Source organism: Vigna unguiculata, chromosome 4, assembly GCF_004118075.2.
Source record: "Vigna unguiculata cultivar IT97K-499-35 chromosome 4, ASM411807v1, whole genome shotgun sequence".
In the NCBI taxonomy this organism is placed as follows: domain Eukaryota; kingdom Viridiplantae; phylum Streptophyta; class Magnoliopsida; order Fabales; family Fabaceae; genus Vigna; species Vigna unguiculata.
Window position 1 is genome coordinate 14008873 of NC_040282.1, and position 21848 is coordinate 14030720.

Below are 21848 nucleotides of genomic sequence, written 5' to 3' on the forward strand. Positions count from 1 at the left end.
TTATTCTCTATAATGACTGCCAAATGTAACCTTTTCACAGCAATGAGAAATTCCTTTTTGTGCATTTTATTCAGGACTCTCTGCCTCTTGCAAATTTGAAAATATTTTCAATTAAAAAAAATACTCACCTGCCATATATGATTGTAAGAGAAGTAGTCAAATTACTTATGTCACTATATCATTATCCATTTGATATATGAAGTATTCGGCATTTTGGCCTATACGGTACAGTAACACCAACGAAGGTTGGAGACAAAATTAGCACGAGAGGATCAAATCCGTTTTATATTTCAATTATTATATTTTACTCATTTTTTTCACTAACATTTAAAAATTGGAACCAAATATTAAATTTAAGTAAAGATACTTTAAATCTATCCAGAAATAATATTATAAAGATTTATTCTAGAAAACAGAATAATACACCTTAAATAAACACTTTCTTAATAATGTAAAAAGGGCAAAAGCTAACTATTAAACAACTCAGTCTTACACGCAAATTTGGGACCAAGTTTGACAAAAACGACCAAAAGAGATAATTTACATAATATGAACTTGGGAGCGTGTAAATATGGCCAAATGCAAAATGTAGTTGATGCATTGCAAGAGGTTAATGTTGAAATAATGACCACTATCCAGTGGACAAATATGCATCGCAATGTGTTCATGCTACTTACCAACCTGTACTTCGAAACTATCAGTGATTCAGAAGCCCCTATAAAAATCCTTGGTTACAAGCAAACTTTACAATATAATAACACTTTCTATTTTGTCTTATCCTTGTATTCGTTGGAATTTTCCAAATTGTCTTGAACTTGTTCTTTGAGCTCATTTTTCGGTGCTCTTTGTTCTGGAATGAGGAGGCCAACCTTGGATACTTTTCTATGAATTTAAATTCCCAGTCCTCTAAAATTGTAAACTCTGACTCACCTAAACCTTCGAGGTCCCCATTAATATCTTCTTGTTTAAAAGACAGGAGTGCAAGGGCTCTACTACACTCCTTTCCTGCAAACATTGCATAAGGTCCTCTAGGACCATAGAAATTCCTGCGTGTTCATAATCAATTAGAGAGTCTATCAGTGTGATCACTCATACCAAGTAAGCACACTTAAAATGTGTTAAGAGGTGAGTGAAATGTATCACAAGATGACATATGACAAGTCACAAATCATCTTTTCAGTTATTACTAAAAACTCAAAAGTTTAACTCATATACCATCCCTGTAAAATATTTTAACAAACATTCAATCATATTGACCACTTTATCTTATCATTCTATTCACAAATATGATACGATAGTAAGGTAAATTCCTAATAATGTTTGTATAAAAATAGTAAGTAAATGATCAATTTGATTTTGAAATGCGTGAGGTGTACTATTAGCTTATGAAAAAATTAAAACAAAAAAATCTAACAGTCTCGAATGTGTAAAAATTCAAACTGATCCCTAATCGTGTAGCCTAATGACAAGACTTTCTGCTCTACTAACAAAAACTCAAAACTTCACAAAATATTTCAATCTCTAAGAATTAAACTGAAAATTAGTCACTTTTAAAGATCCAATCGATCATTTATTCAAAAGTTTCTATAGCAGTAGTGTATGTAATTGTTTTAGCCAAGGATTTGCGAGGTCTCTTCAACTAGATCATTCATTATTTGTCTTACTTTCCAAGGTTTGATTTCTTTATTTATTGTGAGACTTTTCTTTCTACAATTGCAATTGGTTCTCCAGAATCATGGTCTGTCACTCCTGATAGTATATCGATATACAACCTCTCATACTCATTGATACACAATCCGTCACGCTCGAGCACAAGCGTAGGTCCATCAAGTCGTTTATAACATTCGTATAAATTGCTATATAGTCCTTCAGGCCCGAGTGCAAGCTTAAGTTTATCAAGCCAATTATAATACTTAGATCGTATGACCCATCAATATACAATTCCTCATATTCAAGCATGGGCGTAGAGTCTATCTTATAGTGGACCTCACTATACGAGATCCACTAGAAAGATCATTAAACCTATGAAGTTCATGAACTATATTTAACCTAAATTATGATTCGTATCTCTATATGTATAATAGGAATCTTAATGTTAGCATAAGAGACAAGTGTAACCTTAGGTGGACTACAGATTGTAAACATGATCTCTATAAGACTGCCATTTGGCAAACAAGAAAGTTTTCCATTTTATAGTTTTCTTTTCCTAGACCTTTGAGTTTACGTCAATGTATCAAAAATTGGTTCTTTACAGATCCTAGCTCCATCTCCCCTAAACCAAACAAAGATCTAGATGAAACCCTTCAAAGCATTTTAAAGACGATGCTTTGTGTCAATGAAGTTTGATATGCCTCGTTACATAATGCCATGAATACATGTTAAACTGCCTTAGAAACTAAAACGACAAACTAAATCATATTCTAATCATCCTTTTCCACTTTGTCCTCCCATACACCACCACCAAACCATCTTTAGACCCACCCAACGTCCATTCCACTATTCCACAATCTGTTTCAACTATGTTTCAGACAATTTCACTACAGTTACATCCACCACCACCATTCCCCTTTACATCACACACCCTAAGCCCTTCCACCACCCTTCAGACAACCAAAACTACAACTAGATTTTTTAGGTGGCTCAGAACTATAAGGATAGCTTTTCAAGCTAATTAGTATTTCCAGTTTTATCACGTTTGTGGGATTTCTGTTTGAACAAGGTTGCTTAATAGAAAGGAGAAGTTATTATTTGGTAAATGGATCTATCAAAATTACCGACTTGTAGATAGGTGTTCTTCACTCATGCCTTAGAGCTTCACTTGGACCCTCCACGTATGTCAATCATCAAGAAAAAACTCTAAATTCAGCAAACATAGCTCGGTAACAGAATACCAACCAGCTTTTGAAAACTTTGCAATAGTTATTGGCTAAGATTTTGAATTGTTTTATTTTGGACTCATTCCAAAATTATGTTGTGAGCTTGTGTCCTCCAACCCACTTTCATTTCCTAAGCTTTAGGTTTGAATAAGTTACTTGAATCACTTGAAGAGGTTTTAGAGAAATGAAACAGTGAAAAACTATCACTGTTACTGTTTTACCATTGTTTATATAAGAAAAAATAGACAGAATACAAAGAGTCATCAGTCCTAACCCTAACCCTAAAGAGGGGATCCCATACATGATATAAAAAACATTACATTTCAACACTCCCCCTCAAGCTGGAGCATATAGATCATATGCTCCAAGCTTGGAACATATAAATGAATTCTAGGCCCTCTTAAGATTTAGTTAGAATGTCTGCAAGTTGTTCATTAGAGCCGACAAACTCAGTAATAAGATCCTTGGATAGTAATTTCTCTCTAACAAAATGACAATCATTTCTTTATGCTTTGTTCTCTCATGAAACACCGGATGGAGGCAATGTGAAGGGCTGCTTAATTGTCACAACATAACTGCATCTGCTCATTTCACAAAATTTCAACTCTTGAAGGAATTGTTTAATCCACACTAGTTCACATGTAGCTAGAGCCATAGATCGATATTCTGCCTCTGCACTAGATCGAGCAACAACACTTTGTTTCTTACTTTCCAAGAAACAAGGTTCCCTCCAAGGAATACACAATACCCTGTGGTAGATCTTCTATCATTGGACAACCAGCCCAATCTGCATCACATATGCTACAACTTGAGTACTTCCCTTGTTTTCATACAACAATCCTTGTCCTAGGTTCCCTTTTACATATCTGAGAATGCGAATCACAGCATTTCAATGATCAATGTGGGAATTTGCATAAATTGACTTACAACTCCCACTGGATAAGAAAGATCAGGTCTTGTATAGTAAGGTAGATGAGTTTTCCAACCAACCTTCTATATCTCTCTGGATCTGAGAAAAGTTCACCTTGATCTCTTGTTAACTTTTGATTTGAGTCCATAGGGCTATCAATGGGCTTGCAATTTGTCAGGCCTGTTCCTCCAAAATATCAAGAGCATATTTCTCTGTGCAATGATGACACCTTCTTTTGATTGGCCACTTCAAGCCAAGGAATATTTAAGATGACCCAGGTCTTTGGTCTGAAAGTGGCTAAACAAATGGTTCTTCAATTGAGCAATTCTAGTGATATCATTAACTGTGATAACAATATCATCAACATAAACCATAAGATAAACACATTTGTCAGGAGAAGTATGACCATAAAATACTGAATGATCCGCTTCACAACATTTCAATCCAAAATTTGCACAACACGACTAAATTTACCAAACCAAGCTCGAGGAGATTGCTTCAAGCCATAGAGAGAACGATGTAACTTACAAACTAACCCAGACTCCCCCTGAGCAACAAACCCAGGAGGTTGCTCCATGTATATCTCCTCTTCCAGATCACCATGAGAAAGGCATTTTTAATGTCCAACTGATACAGAGGCCATTGGCGAATGTCAGCCATAGCAAGAAAGACGAACAGAACTGGTTTTAGCCACAGGAGAAAAGTATCACAGTAGTCAAGGCCATAAACCTGAGTATACCCCTTAGCTACGAGACGAGCTTTGAGTCGATCTACAGCACCAGTAGGACTAACCTTAATAGCATAGACCCATCTACAGCCCACAGGCTTCTTACAAGAGGAAGAGAGACAAGTTCCCAAGTCCCACTGTGTTCAAGTGCCTGCATTTCATCAATCATGGCTTGTCGCCATCCAGGATGACCAAGTGTCTCATCAACATTCTTAGAACCTTAATGGTAGACAAGGAGGAAACAAAGAGAAATATGGAGGAGACAAATGATGATACTCAAAAATTATAAATAGGATGTGGATTACGAGTAGAGCGAATACCTTTTCGAAGGGCAATAGGCCAAGTATGATCGGAGTCAAGAGAAGACGAAAAGATGAAGGATCCATGATCGAGAATCTAGTGGAGAGGATTTGAGTCCCAGGGGTCTTCAAGCAAGGAAGGAGTCCTTGGAGTGCGACGCTGATATGTGAGAAGAGGTGGTTGAACAATGTCATTGTCATTTGAGTGGAGGTTGAGTTTCAGGAATAACCAAGGGATCATAGGATGGTAAAGGAAGGACCTGTTGAACAGATGAACTCTCTCCATGGAGGACAAGAAAAAGGTGTCCGCAAGAATGTAACATCAGTAGACATATAATACCTTTTGGTTGAGGGAGAATAACATTTATACCCTTCTGAAGGTGAGAATATCCCAAAAGACACACTTAACAAGTACATCCAAACACACGTGGAGAGACACGATACAAAGGATCATTTAGAAAAATTATCGAGTGAGGAACTTTATTTTCAATAGAAGAAGGCATCCTATTGATTAGAAACAAGCAGTGAGGACTGCATCTCCCCCATGATGAACAGGAACATTAGTATTCAACATTAGAGAGCGTGCAGTTTCGATAAGGTTTCTATTCTTTCTTTCGGCTATGCCATTTATTGTGGAGTGTGAGGACTGTTGACTGATGTAAAATTCCATGGGAAGATAAAATGAGGAAACACAGCAGAAAAATATTCCTTAGCATTATCACTTCTGAGAATTTTAATTGTCTTCCCAAATTGGTTCTTAATTTCATTAAAGAAGGACACAAATATGGATAAAAGTTCAGATCTTTCTTTCATTAGATAAACCCAAGTACAACGAGAGAATTCATCAATGAATGCTACAAAATAGTTAAAACCAAAAGAAGTGACACAACTTGATCCTCAAACATCAGAATGAATAGTAGAAAAAGAAAATACATCGTGTCTCAGACTTTTTAGGAAGGAAGATCTAACATGCTTTCCTAACTGACACGATTCACAATCTAAGGCTTTAATGTGTTTGAGACTTGGAACCATCATCTTCAACTTGGACAAACTTGGGTGACCCAAACGATCATGCAAAAGTTTGGGGATGAAGTTGCAAAACAGGATACCGAGGAGCTTAATTTTAGAAAATAAAGTCCCCGTGATCATGTCCTTCTCCAATCAGATGACCCGTACCATGTTCCTGTATAGCAAAGGAATTAGCAGTAAAGGTTACAGAACAATTAAGGAACGAGTCAATTGACTCAAGGAGATTAAATTGTAAGGACAATGAGGAATGTACAAACAGAGTTTAATTTAGTGAAGGAGATAAAGAAACTTTGCCAATTCCTTGAGATGCCACTTGGATCCACTTGCAACAGTAATAAAATGAGGAATTTGGAGAGGAAATGGAGGAAAATGAGGAAATAATACCAGAGACATGATCAGAGGCACCTGAATCAAGAATCCATGGACTAAGACCTTCCACAAATTGAGAAATGCATGCAGTTGACATTGAAGAGGATGGGCCAGGATTATTGGATTTCTCAGATTTGTACCTCCAAAATTCTTGGTACTCTTCATCAGAAAATCTAGATTCTGAATGATCAGACTTGGACACATGAACAGCTTTATCAGGAAAAACCATGTAAGGAATACACTTGTCTTGGGTATGGTCCATTCTATTACAATATGAGCATTGAGGACGCCCACTTCGACCACCACGTCATCCTCTTCCTCGTGGTGCTACCATTGTTGATGTTTCAAAAACATCAGTTGAACTTTCATCTTGACCAATGTAGGTACACGAAGAAGTCTAGTAACTAAGTTGTCCATTGAAGGAATTGATCACCAGGTAAAGTTGATCACGCACATGATCAAAGTCGACTGCAGACTCCTCAAAATTAAGACCATGTAAAACTTATCAGTTTTTGTTGATACTTCTAATGAATCAGCCACAAAAAAACTCTTCAATTCTTCTACTGCAGCCCTAGCCTTTCCTATATGAGAACCATATCATGATTGATTTGCTTGAGTGAGGCTACTCTTTGAGTTGCATCAAAGAGGCGCTGAATGTTGTTAGCAAAAATGTTTGTGACCTTTTCCAAAAAGAGAAGCATGTCTTGTAAGGTATAAAAATGTCTAAGACCCCTTGCTCAACCGATGCCATAAAATAGCACACAACTGAAAATCCAATTTCTGCCACTTAGGTTTCTCTTCCTCTGAAATAGTAGAGACCTCTTTTCAAGATGATCATGATAGCCTTGACCAAGAAACCACAACTACACCGAAGCTGACCAAGAGGAGTAATTTTTCCAGTTCAGTTTTGCAGAAGTAATAACAGGAGTAGCTGACAAAGAGGGAGCCATTCCAGCCGTAGAAGCCATTAAAAAAAAACTTAACTTTTGAGAAGAAACCCTAGGTACAAGCTATGGCCACCAAAACAGAGAAACAGAGCACAAACCCAGGAGACTCCGGCGAGTCGAACAACAGTGCGCGGCGCGATTCCGGCGCCGGGAAAGCGGCGCGTGGTGAACACGCGCTTGAAGGCATCAATCCTAACCCTAACCCTAAAGAAGGATCCCATACATGATAATAAAAAACATTACATTTCAACAGAATCTAAGTTCCATGACTCCCAAACCGAAATACACTAGGCCCTAAACTATCCTCCCTCTACCATCTTCTAACCTTTACCAACCCTAAACTTGTCAATCCCCCTACAAAATGTTTGACTTCAACCTAACTTCAAGAGAGACGATTTGTTGTTTGTGTTATTACTGTGATAACAAGTTTTACCTCAGTCATAAGTGCACTACCAAGGGTTTTTGCTTTTGTAAGGAGATTACGATCCTTAATGCTAACACACAACATATATTGAAACTCTATTATTCCTGATTTAGATGGATCTATCCATTTCATTTATCTTTCCAAGCTTTCTCAAACACCCCTGGTCATTATTTTAGTTGACCCTAGTAGTTACCATAATATTTTACAACCTCGTTTAGCTTCCCACCTTCAATTATGCACTATCCCCACCACACCATGTCTGTTATGATAAGCAATGGTGACCATATACATTGCTCATCATTTTTGTTCTTAAGTCCTTGTATCCCTTCAATCTCAATTTTCCACTATTCCTTCTTGCCTACTATCGATTGGCGGAGCTGATGTAGCTGTGGGAATGGATTGGTTATGCCCTTTGGGATCCCTCCAAGCATATTTCTCCACCCCTCATGGCGGTTAACACATCACCCTTATTGGTAACACCAACACTACCCTTCGTCCAACCTCTTTTCACCACTTTTGCCACACCTTACACATACAAATGTCATTGCATACCCCACTTACTCACTTTCAACAAACATCTTTCAACTCCACATCCCCCGCCATACAACCATTTCTCTAGAAATTCAGCCTATTCTCAAAACTTTCTACACTATCTTTGGTCCCTCACAGATTACCCCCCAACCACCCCCACAATCCTAGAACATCAAATTGTATTTTTATTCTCATGCTCATAATCAAGCAATGACCTCCCTCATCACCACTATGTTGATGAAGAAATTATTCGATCCAACACAAACCCTTTTTCTTCACCAATTATTTTTATAAAAGGACGGTACATTGAGATTTTGTATGAATTACAGAGTACTAAACACAATCACTGTTAAGAATCATTTTACAATCCCTACTATTGAGGAGTTATTGGATGAACTCATTGCAGCTTGTGTCTTGCTTCTATTAACTTTTTCCTTCCTCCTCTAGTGTCCATTTCTTCATTTCGCCGAAGTTTCTTCTTTTTTGAGCAATCAGTTTTGCCTCCAGATCTATCGTTAACCAATAGTGCAAGACATCTAGGTTTAGGCCATATCATTTGTTGACCAAGCAAAAACATCTTTATTTTCCTTTAGCACTTGGGTTATCTATTTTGCTAAATCATCTTCCAAACTTCATCCTAAGTGAAGATGTTTGAATGAAGATTGAAGAATAAAGATGTAAGATGTTTTCATGAATATTGAAGAATGACGATGTGTTTCAAAGTTATAGCTTTCTTTGTATATTGTTTGTGTTTTTCACATAATGTATTCACAAGAAGCTATAAGGTAGCTTAGTGGTAAAGTTGGGAAGGAGGGTGGAAGAGGTTGTGGGTTCAACTAATATTTGTTTCTTGTTTTAAATTAGCGTTTTAACAACTCTATATATAGAGACTCAATGTCAATCTTTTAAATAACTTTTTCAATCACTTTTAGCGAATTATGTTGAGATTAAAAAAGTTGTTACTTACTTTCTAGAGTGCTTTTAAGATTCAAATAATCAAAGGTTGTGTTGGGTTCTAAATCCTTGTGATTACTTCTGTAGTGTCTTGGTAAACTCTTTTCAATTTGTTGTTGCTACTGAGTTGTTTCAGTGTTATCTTGTGGTGTTTGGATCAAAAGTTGATAAAGCATAAATCGTGTTGTGCAATAAAAATTTGCTAGAGGCTGCTGCCCCCAAATTAGTTTAACAAAGTTATCCACTCTTAATGAGTCCATGACTCCTCATGAGAGGGTAGAAGACCTTCCTACGAATATTACTAGGAGCATGACAAGAAGGGAGGCGTCTAGCACATCATCTTTTACTTTATTTAGCATTTATTTATGTTAACTTTCTTTTGTTGACTTATGTTGAGTTGACCTTGTTGACTAGACATGAGTTAACTTGTTGAATCTTTTGTTGGTTTGTTTGTTTTGTAGGATATCTAGGACCTTCTTGGAGGAGGATATCACTACTACTTGAAGAGGAGAGAGACTTGGGCTTGAGTCCACACACATGGGGCACCTTTTTGGAGAGCTTGGAGAGCAAGGTTGACCGTCTCTTCTAGAAGGTCAATGACGCATATGAGGAGTTGGTGGGCAAGCTAGATCATGTCCCACACTAAGGTGTCTCCTTTTGAGATGTCCTAGTTTCTAGAACCATTTCCCTTGTAGTTGCTTTCATGTTCTTATGTTTCTGTTTTTGCAAAGAGGCCCCTTCCATCATCTATAAAAGGAGGTCTCTTAGACTTATAAAAGGATTGAATATTTTGAGTTAATACACTTAAATTTGACCACCATTTGTGAGAGCTCTCTTGGGAGTGTCATCACCTCCAGTCTTATCTTCAATCTAGGACTCAAGTGGAGGCAACAACCACTTATCTTGAGTTTGGTGAGCCTTGTGCCCCCTCAAGTGGCATACCAACACTACATCCTCGCCTTCCCTTTCTAGTCTTTCATCTTTTACTCCATTTCTGCTTCTCATTTGGTTCTTATGTTGCATACTATATTCGGCTATTATGCTTCCATTATGTTCTTGTCATTATTTTGCTTAATTGAACCTCTCTTCTTCTTGTGAATCCGCGGAAGTGAACCTTTTCACATTTAGATAACCCCTTGATTATCTCAATGTCTAGTGGGCTTCCTTGAGTTTTTTTCACCATTAACACCATATATCTAGAAACTAAAATGGGTCTTCATCAGTTCTTTTTCTAACACCTCCCTCATCTTGTCAACCAGATGGGATGCCTATCTCCGTATGCAATTCTAGGATCTAAGTCGAATATATTCACTTCTTTATTAGGTTGAGAAAGATATGTGCTTCTGCTATTCTTTAAACTTCCTTCATAACATTTCTGTGTCATTTGCCAGTATACTGTAATGACTCCTACTTGCCAATTATCATGGTGCATTTACTACAACATATCTTATCATAAGGATCTATAATCCTTCCTCCACTTCAAATGTCGTCGTTAGCTCTGCATGCCCACGTACTTCCACCTATATTCTCTCGAGAAACCAACCAATATACCATCAAACGGCTTCAAGAGATCCCTCATGTTATCAAGACCAAAAATAATTTTCTAGAATAACACATTGTCGAACGCACTCGATCTACCGATGCTCGAGTTAAATTCCACTCATCATTATTACCAAGATTATCTAAAATTAAAAAATTCCTTTACATATTTTTAAGAAGTAATTATGGAAAAAGTTAGTTAAAAAGCATTCATAGAAAATTTACATATTTAAAAAACAAGTGACTTTCTTATAGGCAACACCGGCACACAAAAACGAAAGTTGTACCTGGCAGTGGACACGTCAAAGATCTGACCCCTGATTGCCATCAAAAGCGGTTTATTGGGGTCGGAACCATCGTATGCTCGCAATTCCTGGTCCGTTACTTGACCCAACTGGACCGGTTGGCGAGGCGGTTCGGGGTCTTCGAACTGGGGGTGAGTTCGGGCCGAAACAACGGGAGGTTTGTTGTAATCTTCGGGGGACACAAACATGGCGCTCACGGTTCTGTAAACGACGACCATCATAGCCAAAAGGGTGAAAAACGCGGCGGGAGACAGCCTAGTGTAAAACGTTATCTCTTCCATCACGCTCGTGTGCAGACTCATTTCTGAATCCTTCTCTAAAAATGGCTTCTGAAAAGGAAGAGTAGTAGGCGTTGGCAGGTGAGATTGGAAATGAAGCTACCTAACTGGATTTGGTCATTTGGGTTTTACATTCTTTTGTTCTTTGGATTTTAGAAGCGTATCGGCGCATATTTTATTTGTTGCAATAAATAGACGTGTTGATTTTCCACCACATACTTTTGGAATAAATCAAACCTACCTAAAGAATTTTTGGTTTCTCTAAACCTTAATTTCAATAATTTAAGTTATTAATTTTATTTTAATTTTATTTAAACTAAGCCAATATGGTATCTTTGATTACAATCATGTTAACATTTTTTAGAGGATGAAAATGTAGTATAATAAGAATGTGAGTTACTTGATAATTATTGTTGTAAGTGATTCTAAACAAAATTAACGTTAAAAATATAAATTGATGAATAATAAATTTATCGAAAATATTTTAATCTTGATTTTGAACTTCTGAATTAATCTTTTATTATTTAACCGTGTAATTATGGTAAAGAAGAGACAAAGAAAATGTAACAACAAACCAAGGGAATATAAAAGTTAGAAATTGTTTTTTCGAGGTTGAACTATATTATGTAAAGTTTTTTAAAAAACGTGAAAGGGTCCACATCTTTAAACTTCAAGGGAGATAATCGTAAAAGACACTTTAATGTCAAAATTAGTCTGAGGTGTTAGACAATAAATATTAATGAATATGTAATCAATGTAGTTTATAAAATTTGTCTTTTATATTATGGAGTGGTTAGGCTTTGGTTTAAGTGACCTAATTATCTATTAATTAGATTAAGATGATTAACCTTGGTATTAACTATTTTGAATGATAGTCATGTTAGCTTGGTTCATTGGTATAGTTCGAGTACATGACGTCCTAGAGGGCCAATATGTACTCGATTAGGTTGTATATCTTATGGGGTACTCTGGCCATGTACAACACATTAGCCTTCCAATCTTCACATGTCTTATGTTGAAGACCCTTGGGGAGTGGCCACACATACCCAACCTTAAGGAGTTAAAGCGACAAAGATTTTTAATATGCCTGTGAAGGTGTAGAGTATTGATTGATGGGACACGAGTAAACGGTTTTCATGGTTTTGTTGGAGTCGAGGCAACTTTCAAAAGTTGAAGAGTTATGTTGATTGGACGTTTTGCTAAAGGCTCGCGACTGTTGGCTTGGGATGGGGTGGGAAGGTGAAACATTGTGGTTTATTTCTATAAATAGTGTTTCATTTGTCATATTCTTCACCAAGTTCTCTGAGTTTTCTTATGATGTTGATATCTCTTTTCTCAAACTTCGTACCTGAAATAAAAGGAAGTTGAGTACTCTGAGGTATGTGCTGAGTGCGTATTATTTCTTTCATTTAATGTTTAATTTTGGAATTTTAGTTGAATTTTGTCCCTAAGAGACTAATTAATTTGGATTTCTTATAATTGGGTTTATTGAGCATGAGATACAAAAAGATGTTAAAAATAGTTTTTTAGTTGCATAAATTTTCTTTGGATATTTTGAGGTGTGTTAGTGAGTGTAGCTGCAAACATGTCAAAATGAGCCAACCCGACTCACACGGGTTGGCTCACCATGAGCTGGGTTGAAAATGAGTGAACCCAACCCGACTCACTTTATGGTGAGCCAGAAATTTTGCAATCCGGCTCAACCCACCACGGGTTAGTGGGTTAAGTAGGTTGGCTCACCAACCCACATAAAAAATTATTTATGTATTTATTTTTAAGTATTCAAATATTTAAATAATTGTTTAAACAATCCATGAGATGACAATCACAATAAAATCAAGAACCAATGTTTTCATCATGCTCACCACCAATATATGATGAATTGTTTCCAAGAAAGTGTCCATATAGTCCAAGAAAACATGGTTAATATTACACATTTTCTGTCATGCTATTCAATAAAATATAAATAAAAAAACTACACATTTTTGTCATACTAATTTAGAAAAATTTGTTTATAAGACGGTTACTTGAGTAATTTACTATAAAGATTATAGTTAAAGATGAAAGTATCAACGCATATAACTTGACAATCAAATTAATTAAACATTTAATCTATTCAAATATTATTGAGCAATATTCTAACATTTAAAAATATGAAATTGGAAACCTATATAATTAGAAGTATTAAATAATTATTTAAAAAAATTAAAAAACATTGTAAAAAATGTTGGTGGGTTAAGTGGGTCAACCCACACTCAACCCGGCTCGAACCCGTTTAACCCATGGGTTAAGTGAATCGGGTTGAGTTCAACCCACTTTTTAAAAATTTGAATTTTTCTCAACCCAACCCGGCTCGAACCCGTGGTGAGCCGAGTTAGCTCACAGGTTGAAACTCATTTTGACATCTCTAGTTGCACCTAAGTTGAGCTCATGGAGGTGTGAAAATAACTTGATTAAAGCTTCATGACACCTTAAAGATAAATCCAAGAATAGGAAATTATCAAAATCACAAAAATCCAAGTCAAGCATTGCATGAAGACGGCAAGAAATTGAAGAGATTTGGTTAAGCCAAAAAGAGGGACCGAACAACAAAAATTGGACCTTGCGGTTTTCTCTTTCTTTATGATAAAAGATAATTTGGGAAAATATATCTTTAGATATTTTATTTGATATTTTTTAATAATTATTTCATGTAATTATATCATAAAATATCAAAAGATAATAACTACCAAATCTTTTTAAATATAAGATCTTCTAAAATCTTTTTAGATCTCCACAACAAACAAATATATCTTAAAGATATTGAATTATTTAGAAGATAATTGGAGGAGATTACAAAGGATTGATTTGAGAGAATTAATGCAAATATTAATTGGTGATAATTTATCATATATTTCTACATAACTAATTTATTTAATTATATCATGTATTGATATTATCAACTAAGTATATTTGTCAATAAGTTTTAAAATTGGCTATATCTCTCCAAATATTTTTAGATATTTATAACAACAATAAAGATAAGCTATATTTATGATTATTTTAAAGATATTCGAGATATTTTAGCAACTGAAAAGTCTAGTCCAAGTCCTATATTAGGAGGGCCTATTTTCATTCTCCATCTCTAGTTGCTTCTTTTATATTTAAACTTTTGCATCCAGGAAGAGTTAAGCTTCAAGGTTGGTTCCATTGTAATTTCATTATGGATTCTGAGGTTAGAATGAATAATTTTTTGTTCTTTTAATTCTTGTTGTAATTTAATTCATCTATGTCTTCTATATTTGAATCGCGTGAAAATTAATGGTTTTTACATCAACTAATTTGAGAGATTTTCTAATCTAAATGCATATTAATGATATTAGTTCAAGGGTATTTTTTATCAATTGATTTTAAAAAATCTTCATGGATATCCATGGATATTAAAAAAATATGTGGATACCCGCATAACGAATACTTACACGGATATATGTATGAGTATGAGACGGATATTTATCCATCGAATAAAGTACATGGGAGCTACTATCTATACCTTATTCGCCAGTTGACATCCCTAATTTTGATATATATTATAATAAAATTGATTAAATATTTAATTTTTATTCACATTACCAAACTCTCCTTTTAAATATTATATTTATCTATAATTTTACATAATTACAACATTTAAATATTATTATATAAATAAATTATTTATTTAAATGTAATAATAATTATCTTAATTATCTTAATAAAATTTAAGAAATAAAAACCAAAAGATCTCAATTATGTTCCTAACATCTATATTTATTATTGAAATTAAATTCCTAAACAAAATCATTATTTTAAATATTATTCTCAACATATAATAATAATTTCATTTAACCATTTATTTCAACATTACAAAATATATCGATATAATAACATTTAATTATTATACATCTTAATATTTACAGATCTATGTAAAATTAAATATTTTGACATAATTTAAATTTAAATTAATTGATTATTTAACTTTATTTTGATATTTTCAATCTCTAAATTAAATTTTATTATATAAACAAATTATTCATATAAATATTACAATAATAATTATATTAATTATTATAATAATAATAAAAAAACAACAAACAAAAACAAAACACAACGACCCGTGCGCCGATCTCAAACTAGTTATGAATAAAAAGTAGTATTTATTTGTATGTATAAATTTTTGAAATAAAAAAACATATTAATTAATTTTCTTAGAAATGTATAATATATTTTTCAATGAGTTTTCTTAATTCTGTATAAAAACATATCATACATAATTTTTCTCAATTTTAAAGAACTGAATACAAAAAGTAATGTACTGTATATATGACATATTAATAAGGGTTAATTACGTTTTTAGGCCCTGAACTTTGGTCCAAATTGGAATTCGTTTCTAAACGAAATTTTGATAAATTTTGGTCCATAAATTTTAAAAATAAATGAATATAGTCCTTTTAACCCAATTCTGTTAATTTTTTTTTTTAGATTTCGAACACATTTCTCAGTAAATATTGGAGTTGTTTACGCCGTTTGACACATTCTCGGCTCAATATTCACTGAAAAATGTGCATTCGAAACCTAAAAAAAAAGTTAAGAAAATTGGGTTAAAAGAACTATATTCATTCATTTTTAAAATTTAGGGACCAAAATTTATCAAAGTTTCGACCAGGAATAAATTCCAATTTTGAATCAAAGTTGAGGGACTAAAAACATACTTAAAGCTATTAATAATATATAATGTAGTATAAAAAGCTGAATAAATAATCATAATCTGACAGGTGTATAAACATATATAATGTGTATGTATGTGTCTCACTAACCATTTACTTGTCTACTTTTAATATCGAAGTGGACTTTCAAAATATAGGGAAAGATTATTATTATTATTATTATTATTATTATTATTATTATTATTATTATTATTATTATTATTATTATTATTATTATTATTATTATTATTATAATAATAGATATTTTGTTATAGATTCTTCTTCTTCTTATTATTTATTATTAGACTTATTATTATTATTATACTTAAATACTAATTTAGTAATTAGAAGTGTAATTGAATAGTAGATTATATAATTTGTATATTAAATTTCTATTCTTATTATTTATTAGACATCTTCTCAGTATTAAAAGTGATAAATATCTCAATTTACCCTAATATTATTTACTATTAAAAGAAAGAAAATATTAAATAAAATTGAATAGAAAATCACAATTTAAAATAGTTTATTATGGTCACAAATATATTTGTTATAATAAGGCTAATAATAGAGAAAAGAAGAAAATGAAGAAAAGAGAATGAGGGAAAATTTGGGAGTAATTTGTGTGTGTTATTATTGATAGGAAGAGTCTTCTTTATAAATACAAGATGTAATCCAAAAATGATACAAATAAAATAGTTAATACAAATATTTATAAAAAGTAATTAATCATATGAATATCAATCATATAAATCATATGAGTAACTGTATCATATCAATGAACGACCATTAATTTATAACACTCCCCTTTAGGTGTCCGTTGATATCAGAATTTGCTTTGCTAAAACCTTACTAGCAAAACCCTTTGGGATAAAAGCCTAGTGAAGGAAAAAAAAAGTACATCATTATATATTTTTCAATAGAATATTTTTCTTTACATCTTTTATTTCTCTCCCTTTAAGTAAACTTAGATCGTTACAAAGTTCAATATTGTGAACCAATTGCTCAAAAGTTATCCTTGGCAATGACTTTTTAAATAAATCTGCTACATTTTCACATGAACGAATCTTTTCGATCTCTACATCACCATTTCTTTGAAGATCATAAGTGAAAATAATTTTGGAAGAATATGATTTGTTTTGTCCCTTTTAATATATCATTTTTTCAATTGAGCAATGCATGTACTATTATCTTCATATATGGTTGTTGATTTCATTTTTCCTGAGGATAAACCACAAGTTTGTCGCATGTTGAATTATAGATAATTAACTAAACACATTAATGACTTACCTCATGTAATGCTAAAATTCTGCATAATTTGACGATGTTGATGTTATGATTTTTCATAAACCGCCATGAAATTATTGTGCTTCCACATGTGAATAAATATCTTATTTGTGATCAATCATTGTGACATTGTGAGGATATGATAAATAACATATATTCGCATGTACCCTTAAGGTAACAAAGCATATGTTTTACTCGAATCCATTTTCTTCTTGTAGTTGAAGAACTATATATTGCTTAAAAAATTTACGGAAAGTGCAATATCAGGTCAAGTATAATTAGCAAGATATATTAGTGTTCATATGCCACTAAGATATGGTACTTATGGACCAAGAAGATCTTCATCATTTTCTTAAGGTTTAAGAAGAGCCTTTATCAACATCTAACAACCTCACAACTGTTGGAATGCATAATGGATGTGACTTGTCCATTTAGAACCTTTTAAACACCTTAATTATATAAGCCTCTTGATGTATAAAAACACCTTTATTTAAATACTAAATTTCTAATCTGAAACAAAAACTTTTTCCCTTCAAAGATCCTTCATCTCAAATTTTTTCTTTAAGCAATCAATTGCCTTTGTGAGCTCATTAGAAGTTCCAACGATGTTTATGTCATCTACATAAAAAATAATTATGGCAAATTCATTTTCTAATATTTTCATATAAATTCAAGGACAAAAAGGTCATTTTTATATCCTTATTTGAACAAGTACTCAATAAGACGATTATACCACACACATCCTAATTGCTTTAATCAATAAAAGGACTTGTTCAATTTTATTGAATAACCCATTTTAGAATTTGCCTTGTTGGGCAAATTAAATCCTTCAGGGATTTTCATAAATATCATTCTCAAGAGAACCGTACAAATAGGTTGTAACATCATCCATTAGATGCAAATGCAGACCTTGTTGTGCAACTAGGATAATCAAACATTGCAATGTTGTTGCATCCAATACTAGTGAACATGCCTTTTCACAAATAAATACTAGGTTTTGCGAAAAACCTTGAGCAACCAATTGTGCTTTGTATCTAACAATTTCATCATTCTTATTTTGTTTTGTTCAAAAATCCATATGTACCCAACAAGTTTCACATCCTCAAGTGTGCGAACTAAAGGTCCAAAAACCTTTCGTTTAGCAAGCAAATTTAATTATGTTTCTTTGCAGATTTTCATTTTGGCCAATCATTTCTTTGTCGAAAATCTTCAATGATCATTGGTTATTGATCCTCATTGTCATTCATACCATTCATTGCTATATTATATGTAAAAGTTTCGTCAATCTAGACTTGATTTTGGTTCCATATTATTTTATTCATGACATAATTTATTAAAATCTCATCATTTTCAACAATTTCAGGTACATGAGGTTCTTTAGGAACCAAATCATTAATTATGTTAAATGAATCTTTTGAGATTTTCACCTTTCCAATTAGGTCATCTAGCATTTTTCCTTATTTTCTCATTCAAGATTTTTTATCTTTGAAACCAATAGGCCCATTATGTTTCAAGCGTGTCTTTGGAACCAACAGGCCTACCACGCTTCAGGTGTGTTATGAATTAATATCAAATTTATTTGGAGCATTAAGAATTGATATATATTATTTAGTTACCTTTATTGTTGGTAAAGACATTTGGTAATTGATCGACTAATTTTGTAAATGAATTATCCTTTGAACTTCCAATTCACATTCTTTTGTACAAGGGTCAAGACAAGATAATGATAATTCATGCCAACCAATATTTTTTTCCAATTGTTTTTTTTCTCCCCCTAATGTTGGAAAAACTTATTCATCAAAGTGACAGTCGAAAAATCAAACTGTAAATAAGTCTCCTATTGCTAGTTCAAGATATTTTATTATTGAGGGAGAATCATATCTAACATATATTCTCAATCATCTTAAATGAGAAATATTAGGTTGCTGACAAAAAATCAACTGCATAATATATTATTTGTGATAACTTGTTGACTTGATGCAAATCAATACTACTACATGCAAAATTACATATCCCTAAGTAACCATGAGAAGATTAACTCTTATAAGTAATGGTCTTGCAATAAATTTTAGATGTTTTAGTAATGATTCCGCAAGTCTATCTTGAGTATGAACATGCATTAATGGATGTTCAACTTCAATTCCATCGATATACAATACTTATGAAAAGCATGAGATGTAATTTCACCAGTATTATCAAAACAAATTTTCTTAGTCAGATAATTTGGGAAGTGAGCTCTTAACTATGATAATAACTTTGCAAATGTCTAATTGCGAGTTGATAATAAACAAATATGTGACCATCTAGTTGATGCATAAATTAAAACCATAAAATATCTAAATGATTCACATAGTGGGTGTATTGAACCACAAATATCACCTTGTATTCGTTCTAAAAATAAAATTGACTCATTTCTAATTTTTCTAGTGATGATCTTATTATCAACTTTCCTTTGTGAACGTACAATACATGAGAACTCATTGATCTGAAGAAGATTTTTAATCTTAAGTGGGTGTCCACATGAGGTTTTCAACCTTTTTTTTCTGTATCATAATAGATCTAGAATGACCCAACTGATCATGCCAAAAAAGGAGTTCATTTTGATTTGTAAACTTCTGGTTTACCATGAAATACATTCTAATTGTACTAATAATATACGTAGTACAAACCATCCAACTTATCATGCCAAACAAGACATTCATTTTTATTCATAAACTTTTGGTTTATCATGACATACATTTTAATTGTACTAATATATATGTAGTACAAATCATCCAACTGGTCATGCCAAATAAAGCATTCATTTTTATTCGTAAACTTCTGGTTTACCATGACATGTACCTCAATTGTACTAATATATGTGTAAACCATAAGAGAATGTTGATAATTTCTCCAATACACATTTTTTATTTAACTCAATTATAGTGATATAAAGATATTTCATGTCTTCTTCATTGTTTGTCTCAATAATGATATCCATTTAGACAAATATCCTTGAAACTTAATTAAGTTTCTATTAAACTTCTTGGTAGAAGTATAATAGCTCTTCTAGAGCCTTCAAATATATTTTTAGTACTAGAAATAATGCTAACATTGACTTTTTGCATTTCCAAACAAGAGAAAATTTAATTACTCTTGAGAATTGTATGAGTTGTTGCACTATCAATAAGATACACATCCTCATTTTTCATATAAACATAAATATCAATATTAGATATTACTATGTAAGAGGAGAAGAAGAATAACATATTTAGAGGATTTTATTGATCAAGAAAAACTTATATATAAGCAACATGAAACATGAAACAAATATAAAATATTTTGTCTTAAAATTAGAGTGGGAGCAAAAATTGGACCAAATCTTCAATATTCATTTAGTTAGTGATCAAGAACAAGTAGATTTAGTAGTTTTAGAATTTGAAGATTATGCCATGACATGGTGGCATCAATTGTGTATGGACAATATTAACCAAGAGCCACCCACGGCCTCTTGGATGGACATTAAAACTTTGATGCGCGCTAGATTTGTTCCTTCCTACTATAGGAGGGAGACTCTTTTGAAGCTCCAAAGGCTTCAACAAGGGTCTATGTGTGTGAATGAATATTTTAAAATGATGGAGTCCATGCTTCTCAAAGTAGGACTCCAATTTGAAAGTGAATAAGAAAAGGTAGCTAGATTTGTGAGTGGTCTTAGAAGAGAAGTTCAAGATGTAGTTGAGTTGTATGAGTATTCCACTCTTGACAAAATTTGACACTTGGCCTTAAAAGTTGAAAGTCAATTGAAAAAGAAACAAGAGGCCAAGAGGAATACTTCATACAATGAATACTACTCTAGAACTTGGAAAGGAAAGGAAAGAAAGGATGAGAAACCACCTTCCAAAGACCACCCACCTAGGACTAATTCGTCTAGAACCTCCCATGAAAGTGCAAACTCTTCTCAAAGTTCAAGAACTAGTTCCATCAAATGTTTTAAGTGTTTGGGCTATGGTCACATTGCTTCAAATTGCCCAACAAAGAGGAACATGATCTTGAACCCTAAAGGAGAGGTTGAAAGTGAACATTCATCTCCCCCCTCCCCTAAAAGTTCTTCCTCCCACACTTCTTCCCAATTTTCAAGTGAGGATAAAATCAAACCTAATGAAGGAGGTTTGTTGGTGGTTAGGCGCATGCTAGGCCAAGTGCCTAAAGAATTTGAAAACCAAAGAGAAAATATTTTTCACTCAAGGTGCCAAATCAACAACAAAACTTGCTCCCTCATAATTGATAGTGGAAGTTGTGTTAATGTGGCTAGCACAAGGGTTGTGGACAAGCTTGGCTTGAAAACCATCCCTCATGCCAAGCCCTATAAGCTTTATTGGCTTAGTGAGGAAGGTGAGATTAAAGTGGACAAACAAGTCCTTATTAACTTCTCCATTGGAAACTACAAAGATGAGGTATTATATGACTTAGTGCCCATGGAAGCAACCCACATTTTATTAGGAAGGCCATGGCAATTTGATAGGAAAGCTTTTCATGATGGCCATGCCAACAAATTTACCTTTAGCTTCCAAGGCAAAAAGATCACATTACTACCTCTTTCACCAAGAGAAGTCAATGAGGACCAATTGCAAATGATAAAGAAAAGAAAAAAAGAGAAGGCGCAAGGGCATGGCAAT

At 33.2% G+C, this 21848-nt stretch overlaps 1 pseudogene; it reads right to left on the reverse strand.

Moving 5' to 3' along the window:
* Positions 1 to 431: 431 nt before the first annotated feature.
* On the reverse strand, positions 432 to 11357 carry LOC114181579 (annotated as a pseudogene).
* Positions 11358 to 21848: the final 10491 nt, after the last annotated feature.